Source organism: Manis javanica, chromosome 15 (genome assembly GCF_040802235.1).
Source record: "Manis javanica isolate MJ-LG chromosome 15, MJ_LKY, whole genome shotgun sequence".
NCBI classification, from domain to species: domain Eukaryota; kingdom Metazoa; phylum Chordata; class Mammalia; order Pholidota; family Manidae; genus Manis; species Manis javanica.
Window position 1 is genome coordinate 14,152,212 of NC_133170.1, and position 13,165 is coordinate 14,165,376.

General features: G+C 41.5%; 1 protein-coding gene across 2 annotated transcripts in view; it reads right to left on the reverse strand.

Moving 5' to 3' along the window:
• LOC108398364 (solute carrier organic anion transporter family member 1B3-like) overlaps positions 1-13,165 on the reverse strand; it is a 67,509-nt gene that overhangs the window by 35,223 nt on the left and 19,121 nt on the right. The window lies entirely within an intron of this gene.

Consider the following 13,165-nt stretch of genomic DNA (forward strand, 5'->3'; position numbering starts at 1 on the left):
ACTTGGTGACAGTATCAGATGACTAGAGCAGTAAAGTCGAAGCTGTTATTTTTTCAATGAATGTCATTCACTGATTTCTAAGAAGCTAGATAATGGCGATGATGATAATCTATTCTTTATTACCAAGTGAATAACATGAGCTCACTGTGAAGGGACCAGCTAGACATTCTCAGAGGTAGCATTTCCAGGAAGCCAGCTGAAAAATGGAACTTCTTTCATTTATAAAACTTTACCATTATTACAGAAATGCAAATGCAAATGGAAACAACAAAGCAATATAGTCAATGTACTAAAAAAAAAAAAAGAAACGACTTTTAACCCCAGTGGTTATCGATGTTTTATTTTCAACTTCATTTTAACAACATTTATTGATTCATCCTTCTTACAGCCCACATTCATATCCATCAGTTAATTCTTTTTAGAGGTAGTATAAAAATATTCACCTGTTATAGACCTCATATTTGCATCCCCACCGAATTCAGCTGTTGAAGCCCTAATCTCAAGTGTGAAGATATCTGGAGATGCGTCCTTTGGGAGGAAACTAGGTCATGAGTGTGGAGCCCTCCAAAGAGGATGAATGTCCTTATATGAGACCGCTTCTTTCTCTCCCTCTGCCACGTGAGGACACAAGGGAACAGCCATCTGAAAACCAGAGGGAGGCTTCTCGCCAGAACCCAACCATGCTGGTACCCTGATCTCAGACTTCCAGCCTGCAGAACTGTAAGAAATGAATTTCTGTTTTTTGAAGCACCTGGTCTACGACATTCTGTCATAGCAGCCCAAGCTGACTTAGGCCCTCCTTATTACCTCACATAGTGGCCACCAGCATGTCTAGCCTGGATCATTGCCTTAGCTTCCTAATAGATCTTCTCAGCTTCTGTTCGCACACTCCTGAGTCTTTTCTCAACACAGTAGCTAGAAAAATTGTTTCAAAATGAAAATTATATCATTCCACTCCACCCTGTTTTCCCATCTCACTTTCTGTAATACATAGTCTTTCCAATGACCTACATAAGGCCCTAAATGATCTGTCCTCTTTGCTGGGGAGATATCCTTTCCCCACAAATACCTTTCTTATTTTGCCTTCTGTTACTCTAGTCCTTTTTCATTCCTCTCCAGCGGCACCCGCCTTCTTGCTGTCCCTTGAGCATTCCAGGTTTATAACAGGGCCCCCGGGGTCTTGGTGTTCGCTCTCCTTTCTGCAGGGAAATCTTCCCCATGGTCAAATGCCTATCACTCACTCACTCCTACGTCCCTGAAGTTTTTGCTCAATGTAACTTTTGCAGTGAGGCTTTTTCTTTTTTTTTGAGTTTCCTAATAAGTTTTATTATATATAGTATGAGGAAAACCCATTAAAAAGCAAAGATAATTTGTTTGCCCCAAAACATGTTAAATAATTTATATGAAATGCTTAACACATCTAAGAAAATAAGTATGCATAATGGAAAATGTACAAGAAAAGAAGTAAGAGGGATGCTTCTGTATAGAACTCAGTGGCATCAAAAATACAACTTTGGAACTCAGAGCTGTGCAGAAAGCTTTTTAAGACAGTTATGTTAAATTACCCACATGATGTATAGTGGGATGAACTCCCTTCTGCTGATCACATATGACCATTTATCAAGAGCCATGAACAGATCCCCTTATTTCCTCAACGTTGCTCTGATAAACTGCAATTTCAGTTAACCTTGGACAGTGACTTAACAGCTTCAGGGGACAACTATTGATACTGTTCTGGGTCCTGAGTACACAATGATTAAACTGAAACCCAAGACACAGGTCATGAAATTTTCTTCATCTGAAATTAGAATTTTTATTTTTAATACCTGTTTCCATAAAATAGGCCAAAGACACTGAAAAGTGCCTTTTAAAGATTTGCATTTATCTCAACTCTCGATTTGCCAGGCTATATTACAAATATTAATATAATATTCATTAAAAATAAAAGCACATTACCAAAACTTTGGAAGTCTCAGAACTTACGCCTGAGCAGGTGCCCCTACTCTCCAGTGAGGGTTTTCTGACCAACCTAGTTAGAAGAACAGCACTTTTGCCTCAGATTGCATTTAATTTCTTTACTTTAGGTGTATTGCCCTCGAGTATAATCATCATCAGGGCAGAGTTTTGTTTTGGTTTGTTTTTTTTTTTTTTTTTTTTTTTTTTTGAGAGGGCATCTCTCATATTTATTGATCAAATGGTTGTTAACAACAATAAAATTCAGTATAGGGGGGTCAATGCTCAATGTACAATCATTAATCCATTTCAAGTCTAATTCTCGTCAGTCTCCAATCTTCTGAAGCATAACAAACAAGTTCTTACATGGTGAACGAATTCTTACATAGTGAATAAATTCTTACATGGTGAACAGTACAAGGGCATTCATCACAGAAACTTTCGGTTTTGATCACGCATTATGACCTATAAACAATCAGGTCAAATATGAATATTCGTTTGATTTTTTTTTTTTTTTTTTTTTTTTTTTTGAGAGGGCATCTCTCATATTTATTGATCAAATGGTTGTTAACAACAATAAAATTCAGTATAGGGGGGTCAATGCTCAATGTACAATCATTAATCCATCTCAAGCCTAATTCTCGTCAGTCTCCAATCTTCTGAAGCATAACGAACAAGTTCTTACATGGTGAACGAATTCTTACAGAGTGAATAAATTCTTACATGGTGAACAGTATAAGGGCAGTCATCACAGAAACTTTCGGTTTTGATCATGCAATATTACCTATAAACCATCAGGTCAAATATGAATATTCATTTGATTTTTGTACTTGATTTATATGTTGATCCCACATTTCTCCTATTATTATTATTATTTTTATTTTTAATAAAATGCTGAAGTGGTAGGTAGATGCAAGATAAAGGTAGAAAACATAGTTTAGTGCTGTAAGAAGGCAAATGTAGATGATCAGATGATCAGGTGTGTGCCTATGGACTAAGTATTAATCCAGGCTAGACAAGGGCAGCAAGACATCCACGGATGCAGAAGATTTCTCTCAAAGCAGGGGGGGTGAGGTTCTGAGCCTCACCTCTGTTGATCCCCAAATTCTCACCTGATGGCCCCCCTGCGACTGTGCCTGTCTTAGGTTGTTCCTCCCTTGAGGAATCTTACCCGTCTCTGGCTAACCAGTCATCTTCCGGGGCCATACAGGGAAATGTAAAGTTGGTAAGTGAGAGAGAAGCCATATTGTTTGCAAAGGTTAGCTTTTTACTTCTTTGCAGATTTATGCCCTGTGGCTTCTATGCCCAGCACTTGTCTCGAGGTATCTTTACCACCTGGAGGAATTATGATACTCGGTAAATTCGATATGAGGCACGAATTCTATTTAAAGTTTGTAATTAGGAAGGAAGAAGAAAAGCTATAGATGTAGCATATGAAGGAAACTTGGGAGGATTGATTATTTCTTTGACATATCTTCTTGTATAGTACCTTAAGTATGTATAGGTTTTAAACTACTAACTAATTTGCACACACATATTGACATAATAGGAATACGGTGACATAAACAAAGCAAATCTATAATCACCAGCCATCTCCAGTGAAGCCAAGAAAACCATTTAGGCACCCTAGGCATTTGTGAAAATTTATCTATGATATGATGGATATTTTCCAACTGTACTTGAACCATCAGACAAATTAAAGCAGCCCATTTCTGGGATCTGTTCACATCCCATATGTTCTTTTAACCATAGATAGTCTATAGTCATGAGATTTTGGGGTGCTACAACTTGCACCCCTCCCAACTCCTGGTTGAGTTCCAACAGTACAGATCCAGTCAAATTCGTTGTCTCACTGTATGCACATGCCAGCCTAGACATCTCCCTCCTCCTTCTCATGGCAAGTCCAGGAGATGGTGGGCTGGATGCAGCCACAACCGCAGCATCGTCCGGATCCCTGTGGAGGCTTTTTGATGATCATCCCCCGGCACGAGTCCTCCAGAGAGTGCTGATGCCGGAAGCTCCTCCTCATATCGTATCTTAGTTCATTTTCTGGGTATCCAAGCTAGGCCTTGATCTTCTGCGTAGAAACAAACAGACCCTTTGCCCACACTTTGACATGCCCTCTATACCACTGTGCAGAACTCATTGGAGGTCAGCACACAGTAACTGCTTTTTTTTTTTTTTTTTAATTAAGAGAAAGGAATATTATCAGAAAAGAGTACCTCCATAGCTGATCATCTGACACCCTTTAAGTGATCAACATTAAGGATATTTAAAGCATGCGTTGATCTTTGATTTACCAATAGTTTTATCCTGTTAAGGAGTAATCCCCCTTTTCTTTCTTTCTTTCTTTTTTTTTTTTTTAAATTTTTAATCTACACTTACCTGAAGAATACTATGTTTACTATGCTCTCCCCTATATCAGGTCCCCCCTAACAACCACATTACGGTTACTGTCCATCAGCTTAGCAAAATGTTGTAGAGTCACTACTTGTCCTCTCTGTGTTGTGCAGCCCACCCTCCCCTTTCTCCCTCCCCCCCATGCATGCTAATCTTAATACCCCCCTTCTTCTTCCCCCCCCTTATCCCTCCCTGCCCACCCATCCTCCCCAGTTCCTTTCCCTTTGGTACCTGTTAGTCCATTTTTGGGTTCTGTAATTCTGCTGCTGTTTTGTTCCTTCAGTTTTTCCTTTGTTCCTATACTCCTCAGATGAGTGAAATCATTTGGTATTTCTCTTTCTCCGCTTGGCTTATTTCACTGAGCATAATACTCTCCAGCTCCATCCATGTTGCTGCAAATGGTTGGATTTTTCCACTTCTTATGGCTGAGTAGTATTCCATTGTGTATATGTACCACATCTTCTTTATCCATTCATCTACAGATGGACATTTAGGTTGCTTCCAATTCTTGGCTATTGTAAATAGTGCTGCGATAAACATAGGAGTGCATCTGTCTTTCTCAAACTTGATTGCTGCGTTCTTAGGGTAAATTCCTAGGAGTGGAATTCCTGGGTCAAATGGTAGGTCTGTTTTGAGCATTTTGATGCACCTCCATACTGCTTTCCACAATGGTTGAACTAATTTACATTCCCACCAGCAGTGTAGGAGGGTTCCCCTTTCTCCACAGCCTCGCCAACATTTGTTGTTGTTTGTCTTTTGGATGGCAGCTATCCTTACTGGTGTGAGGTGATACCTCATTGTAGTTTTAATTTGCATTTCTCTGATAATTAGCGATGTGGAGCATCTTTTCATGTGTCTCTTGGCCATCTGTATTTCTTTTTTGGAGAACTGTCTGTTCAGTTCCTCTGCCCATTTTTTAATTGGGTTATTTGTTTTTTGTTTGTTGAGGCGTGTGAGCTCTTTATATATTCTGGACGTCAAGCCTTTATCAGATCTGTCATTTTCAAATATATTCTCCCATACTGTAGGGTTCCTTTTTGTTCTATTGATGGTGTCTTTCGCTGTACAGAAGCTTTTCAGCTTAATGTAGTCCCACTTGCTCATTTTTGCTGTTGTTTTCCTTGCCCGGGGAGATATGTTCAAGAAGAGATCACTCATGTTTATGTCTAAGAGGTTTTTGCCTATGTTTTTTTCCAAGAGTTTAATGGTTTCGTGACTTACATTCAGGTCTTTGATCCATTTTGAGTTTACCTTTGTATATGGGGTTAGACAATGGTCCAGTTTCATTCTCCTACATGTAGCTGTCCAGTTTTGCCAGCACCATCTGTTGAAGAGACTGTCATTTTGCCATTGTATGTCCATGGCTCCTTTATCAAATATTAATTGACCATATATGTTTGGGTTAATTTCTGGGGTCTCTAATCTGTTCCACTGGTCTGTGGCTCTGTTCTTGTGCCAGTACCAAATTGTCTTGATTACTATGGCTTTGTAGTAGAGCTTGAAGTTGGGGAGTGAGATCCCCCCTACTTTATTCTTCTTTTTCAGGATTGCTTTGGCTATTCGGGGTCTTTGGTGTTTCCATATGAATTTTTGAATTATTTGTTCCAATTCATTGAAGAATGTTGCTGGTAATTTGAGAGGGATTGCATCAAATTTGTATATTGCTTTCGGCAGGATGGCCATTTTGACGATATTAATTCTTCCTAGCCATGAGCATGGGATGAGTTTCCATTTATTAGTGTCCCCTTTAATTTCTCTTAAGAGTGACTTGTAGTTTTCAGAGTATAAGTCTTTCACTTCCTTGGTTAGGTTTATTCCTAGGTATTTTATTCTTTTTGATGCAATGGTGAATGGAATTGTTTTCCTGATTTCTCTTTCTATTGATTCGTTGTTAGTGTATAGGAAAGCTACAGATTTCTGTGTGTTGATTTTGTATCCTGCAACTTTGCTGTATTCCGATATCAGTTCTAGTAGTTTTGGAGTGGAGTCTTTAGGGTTTTTTATGTACAGTATCATATCATCTGCAAATAGTGACAGTTTAACTTCTTCTTTACCAATCTGGATTCCTTGTATTTCTTTGTTTTGTCTGATTGCCGTGGCTAGGACCTCCAGTACTATGTTAAATAACAGTGGGGAGAGTGGGCATCCCTGTCTGGTTCCCGATCTCAGTGGAAATGCTTTCAGCTTCTCGCTGTTCAGTATAATGCTGGCTGTGGGTTTATCATATATGGCCTTTATTATGTTGAGGTACTTGCCCTCTATTCCCATTTTGCTGAGAGTTTTTATCATGAATGGATGTTGAATTTTGTCAAATGCTTTTTCAGCATCTATGGAGATGATCATGTGGTTTTTGTCTTTCTTTTTGTTGATGTGGTGGATGATGTTGATGGATTTTCGAATGTTGTACCATCCTTGCATCCCTGGGATGAACCCCACTTGGTCATGGTGTATGATCCTTTTGATATACTGTTGAATTCTGTTTGCTAATATTTTATTGAGTATTTTTGCATCTACGTTCATCAGGGATATTGGTCTGTAATTTTCTTTTTTGGTGGGGTCTTTGCCTGGTTTTGGTATTAGGGTGATGTTGGCTTCATAGAATGAGTTTGGGAGTATTCCCTCTTCTTCTATTTTGTGGAACACTTTAAGGAGAATGGGTATTATGTCTTCTCTGTGTGTCTGATAAAATTCCGAGGTAAATCCGTCCGGCCCCGGGGTTTTGTTCTTGGGTAGTTTTTTGATTACTGTTTCAATTTCTTTGCTTGTAATTGGTTTGTTTAACTTTTGTGTTTCTTCCTTGGTCAGTCTTGGGAGGTTGTATTTTTCTAGGAAGTTGTCCATTTCTTCTAGGTTTTCCAGCTTGTTGGCATATAGGTTTTCATAGTAGTCTTTAATAATTCTTTGTATTTCTGTGGAGTCTGTCGTGATTTTTCCATTCTCATTTCTGATTATGTTGATTTGTGTTGACTCTCTTTTTCTCTTAATAAGTTGGGCTAGAGGCTTATCTATTTTGTTTATTTTCTCAAAGAACCAGCTCTTGGTTTCGTTGATTTTTGCTATTGTTTTATTCTTCTCAATTTTGTTTATTTCTTCTCTGATCTTTATTATGTCCCTCCTTCTGCTGACTTTAGGCCTCATTTGTTCTTCTTTTTCCAGTTTTAATAATTGTGATGTTAGACTATTCATTTGGGATTGTTCTTCCTTCTTCAAGTGTGCCTGGATTGCTATATACTTTCCTCTTAAGACTGCTTTCGCTGCATCCCACAGAAGTTGGGGCTTAGTGTTGTTGTTGTCATTTGTTTCTATATATTCCTTGATCTCTATTTTGATTTGTTCATTGATCCATTGATTATTTAGTAGCATGTTGTTAAGCCTCCATGTGTTTGTGAGCCTTTTTGTTTTCTTTGTAGAATTTATTTCTACTTTCATACCTTTGTGGTCTGAAAAATTGGTTGGTAGAATTTCAATATTGTGGAATTTACTGAGGCTCTTTTTGTGAGCTAGTATGTGGTCTATTCTAGAGAATGTTCCATGTGCACTTGAGAAGAATGTATATCCTGTTGCTTTTGGATGTAAAGTTCTATAGATGTCTATTAGGTCCATCTGTTCTAGTGTGTTGTTCAGTGCCTGTGTGTCTTTACTTATTTTCTGCCCGGTGGATCTATCCTTTGGGGTGAGTGGTGTGTTGAAGTCTCCTACAATGAATGCATTGCAGTCTATTTCCCTCTTTAGTTCTGTTAGTATTTGCTTCACATATGCTGGTGCTCCTGTATTGGGTGCATATATATTTAGAATGGTTATATCCTCTTGTTGGACTAAGCCCTTTATCATTATGTAGTGGCCTTCTTTATCTCTTGTTACTTTCTTTGTTTTGAAGTCTATTTTGTCTGATATTAGTACTGCAACCCCTGCTTTCTTCTCACTGTTGTTTGCCTGAAATATGTTTTTCCATCCCTTGACTTTTAGTCTATGCTTATCTTTGGGTTTAAGGTGAGTTTCTTGTAAGCAGCATATAGATGGGTCTTGCTTTTTTATCCATTCTATTACTCTATGTCTTTTGATTGGTGCATTAAGTCCATTTACATTTAGGGTGACTATTGAAAGATATGTACTTATTGCCATTGCAGGCTTTAGATTCGTGGTTACCAAAGGTTCAAGGTTAGCTTCTTTAGTATCTTACTGCCTAACTTAGCTCGCTTATTGAGCTGTTATATACACTGTCTGGAGAGTCTTTTCTTCTCTCCCTTCTTATTCCTCCTCCTCCCTTCTTCATATGTTGTGTGTTTTGTTCTGTGCTCTTTTTAGGGGTTCTCCCATCTAGAGCAGTCCCTGTAGGATGCCCTGTAGAGGTGGTTTGTGGGAAGCAAATTCCCTCAGCTTTTGCTTGTCTGGGAATTGTTTGATCCCACCATCATATTTAAATGATAGTCGTGCTGGATACAGTATCCTTGGTTCAAGGCCCTTCTGTTTCATTGCATTAAGTATATCATGCCATTCTCTTCTGGCCTGTAGGGTTTCTGTTGAGAAGTCTGATGTTAGCCTGATTGGTTTTCCTTTATAGGTGACCTTTTTCTCTCTAGCTGCCTTTAAAACTCTTTCCTTGTCCTTGATCCTTGCCATTTTAATTATTATGTGTCTTGGTGTTGTCCTCCTTGGATCCTTTCTGTTGGGGGTTCTGTATAATTCCATGGTCTGTTCGATTATTTCCTCCCCCAGTTTGGGGAAGTTTTCAGCAATTATTTCTTCAAAGACCCTTTCTATCCCTTTTCCTCTTTCTTCCTCTTCTGGTATCCCTATAATACGAATGTTTTTCCTTTTGTATTGGTCACATATTTCTCTTAGTGTTGTTTCATTCCTGGAGATCCTTTTATCTCTCTCTATGTCAGCTTCTATACGTTCCTGTTCTCTGGCTTCTATTCCTTCAATGGCCTCTTGCATCTTATCCATTCTGCTTATAAATCCTTCCAGGGATTGTTTCACTTCTGTGATCTCTTTCCTGACATCTGTGATCTCCTTCCGGACTTCATCCCACTGCTCTTGCATTTTTCTCTGCATCTCATCCCACTGCTCTTTCATTTTTCTCTGCATCTCATCCCATTGCTCTTGCATTTTTTTCTGCATCTCTGTCAGCATGTTCATGATTTTTATTTTGAATTCTTTTTCAGGAGGACTAGTTAGGTCTGTCTCCTTCTCAGGTGTTGTCTCTGTGATCTTTGTCTGCCTGTAGTTTTGCCTTTTCATGGTGATAGAGATAGTCTGCAGAGCTGGTACAAGTGACCGCTGGAAGAGCTTCCCTTCTTGTTGGTTTGTAGCCTTTTCCTGGGAGAATAGCGACCTCTAGTGGCTTGTGCTGGGCAGCTGTGCGCAGACAGGGCTTCTGCTTCCTGCCCAGTTGCTTTGGGGTTTATCTCCACTGTTGCTGTGGGCTTGGCCTGGCTGGGGCTGTTCCTCCAAAATGGTGGAGCCCCGTTAGAGGGGGAGCAGCCAGGAGACTATTTATCTCCGTAAGGGGCCTCTGTGCTCCCTGCTGCCCAGGGGGTTAGAGTGCCCAGAGATCCCCAGATTCCCTGCTTCTGGTCTAAGTGACCTGTCCTGCCCCTTTAAGATTTCCAAAAAGCACTCTCCAAACCAAAACAACAACAGCAACAATGAGAGAGGGAACAGAAAGGAAAAAAAAAAGAAAAAACACGCGATTTTTTTTTTTTTTCCTCAGGTGCCGGTCCCAGGCACCCGCGCACTGGTCCTGCTGCCCTGTCTCCCTAGCACCAGGGTCCCTGTCCTTTCAAGGCTTCCAAAAAGCACCCACCCACCGGTCCCGCAGGGAAGGAACGCTCAATATTCTTTGTCCTCAGGCACTGGTCCCACGCACCCGCTCACCAGTCCTGCCGCCCTGCCTCCCTAGCACCGGGGTCCCTGTCCCTTCAAGGCTTCCAAAAAGCACTTGGCAAAAAGAGAGAAAAAAAAGGGGAAAAACGCGCGATTTCTTCCGTCCTCAGGTGCTGGTCTCAGGCACCCACCCACCGGTCCCACAGGGAAAAATGCGGGATATTCTTTGTCCTCAGGTGCCGGTCCCAGGCACCCGCTCACCAGTCCCGCCGCCCTGCCTCCCTAGCACCGGGGTCCCTGTCCCTTTTAGGCTTCCAAAAAGCACTCGCAGAAAAGAGAAAAAAAAAAGGGGAAAAACGCGCGATTTCCTCTGTCCTCAAGTGCCGGTCTCAGGCACCCGCCCACCGGTCCCGCAGGGAAAAACGGGGGATATTCTTTGTCCTCAGGCGCCGGTCCCAGCCACCCGCTCACCAGACCCGCCACCGTGCCTCCCTAGCACTGGGGTCCCTGTCCCTTCAAGGCTTCCAAAAAGCGCTTGCCAAAAAGAGAAAAAAAAAAAGGGGAAAAACGCGCGACCTCCTCCGTCCTCAGGCACCGGTCTCAGGCACCCGCCCCCAGGTCTCGCAGGGAGAAACGCGGGATATTCTTTGTCCTCCGGCGCTGTTCCCAGGCACCTCCTCACCGGTCCCGCCACCCTGCCTCCCCAGCAACGGGGGCCCGTCCCTCTAAGGCTTCCAAAAAGCGCTCGCCAAAAAAAAAAAACTGCTCCGGTTTCTCTCCACCCGCCGGGAGCCGGGGGGAGGGGCGCTCGGGTCCCACCGGGCTGGGGCTTGTATCTTACCCCCTTCACAAGGCGCTGGGTTCTTGCAGGTGTGGATGTGGTCTGGATGTTGTCCTGTGTCCTGTGGTCTCTATTTTAGGAAGATTTTTCTTTGTTATATTTTCATAGCTCTATGTGTTTTTGGGAGGAGATTTCCACTGCTCTACTCACGCCGCCATCTTGGCTCCCCGATCCTGTTTTGGTTTGTTTTTGTCTGTTTTGCTCACTGCCCTGTACGTAGAACAGTGACTGCCACAATGATGCTCAAAAAAATATTTGTTGAACTTCTATCTACCCAGAACCTACACAAGGGCCATGCATGCAGGAAGCAGATAAAAGGCTCAATATAGCTCTTCCGTGGCTTGCAAGATGTGTGTACTTTCCTTCCTCTATAGGAAACTTTCAAAGAAGTTGAAAGGACTTGAGAAAACTTGTAACATGACACAACTTAGTAGAGATAATTAGGAATTCTTATGTAAGATATAGGAAGTCACCTAAGAATAAAACATAAAGGTATCAAACCAGTTTTACAAAACTGATGAAGGGTAGAACAAGACTCATAGGAGGAAAATATTAAATTTGTCCAGCAGAGTTAGAGAAAAATTATACATCTTTTCTCCAAAGAGGGTCAATCTTGACATCTTGTAGAATCCCATGCAGTCTTTACATCATTGAAGGGAAATGAAAATTTCTCAGGTTCTAGTCATTTCGAAATATCATGTTACTGGCACCAGAAATGAAGAAATGTGGGTGGGCACCATGTCAGGAAGAGGACAGACTAGGAATCCCTCGACCCCTCCTTCTTCCATGGAGGCAGGGATTTAACAACAAACTGAACAAATGCTTCTGCGACAAGTCCAAAAACAAGCTGAAACATTCCTGCGTCTTAAGCCAACTAAGTGTGAAGCCAACTATATTTAGGCCCAGAAGGAAAATTTGCGACAGTTTCCACTCTCCTGCCAGAGGCTTTCCCCCACCAAACATGGTTGGTGCAACTGTAATGAACCCCCAGCCTCCCATCTTCTCCCGGGAGGAGGAAAGGAGTAGAATTTCTGTCCAACATTGTAACTTGTAGGGGGCCGCCTGAGGGACCAGTGTATCTAAGTACTGACTGTTTCCAAGTATTGATCTGAGAGGTTTGCCAGTTGGAGGGTCTCAGAACAAAGACAATAAACCACGCACCAGAGTCTTCTGTACCCCAGAAAGACACCAGGTGGCGTGCCAGTATTGTGACTTACTACACACCACAGAGGCGACAGTATCTCAGACACCAGTAGAAACTAACAAACCTCTTCAAATAACCGAGAGGACATACAACTGGAAACAGCTTTGAGAGGTCTCCAGAAGCTCTAGTGAAAGTCATTTTTGTACAGAATCAGACTACAAAGTCTGAGAGAGTTGGCTGATTCCCGAAATGGAAAATTCCAACAAAAATACAAGACATGTAGAGAAACAGGAAGCCATAATAAATGTAAGGGAACAAGTTACATCTCCTTATAGTTTCTGATTTATAGAATGTATCTCTTTTTGTTTCCTAGCAGAGTTATAAGTTGTGTTTAATGCCTGTGATGTAATAACTTATAAGTAATATATATTTGGTCATTCAGATGACCAAATACATATTTCTCATGTATATTTGGTCTTCATGCACAGTTCCTGAAAATGCTTCAGAACTGTAAAGGTGAAATGGGTGTACTGTTATGTTAGTGAGGAGACTTTTGGACCCCACCCAAGGGCAGGGACTGCTTGCAGGGGAATCACCTAGGTGAACAGAGGGTGGGAACTTTCAGACTCTCAGTCCCTAACCTCTGGTTGGGGGGGGAGCACAGGGGCAGGAAGTTGAATCAGCCAGTGGCCAATGGCTTAGTGCATCATGACTATGCATTGAAGCCCTCACAAAAGCCCATGAGAAGAGTATTCTCTCCCTTTCTGCATTATGCTTCCACATCCTAGAGAGCTTCGAAGCGTGGCACTGAGCCAGGCCCCACGCTCTAGGACAGAAGCTCCTTGATTTGGGGCCTTGCCTTATATATCTCTTCATGTGGCTATTAAATTGCACCCTTTATTAAACTGGCAAACATATATGTTTTCCTGAGTTCTGTGAGCCACTCTGGCAAATTAATCAAACCTAAGAGGGAGGTCATTGGAACCTCTAATCTGCAGCCT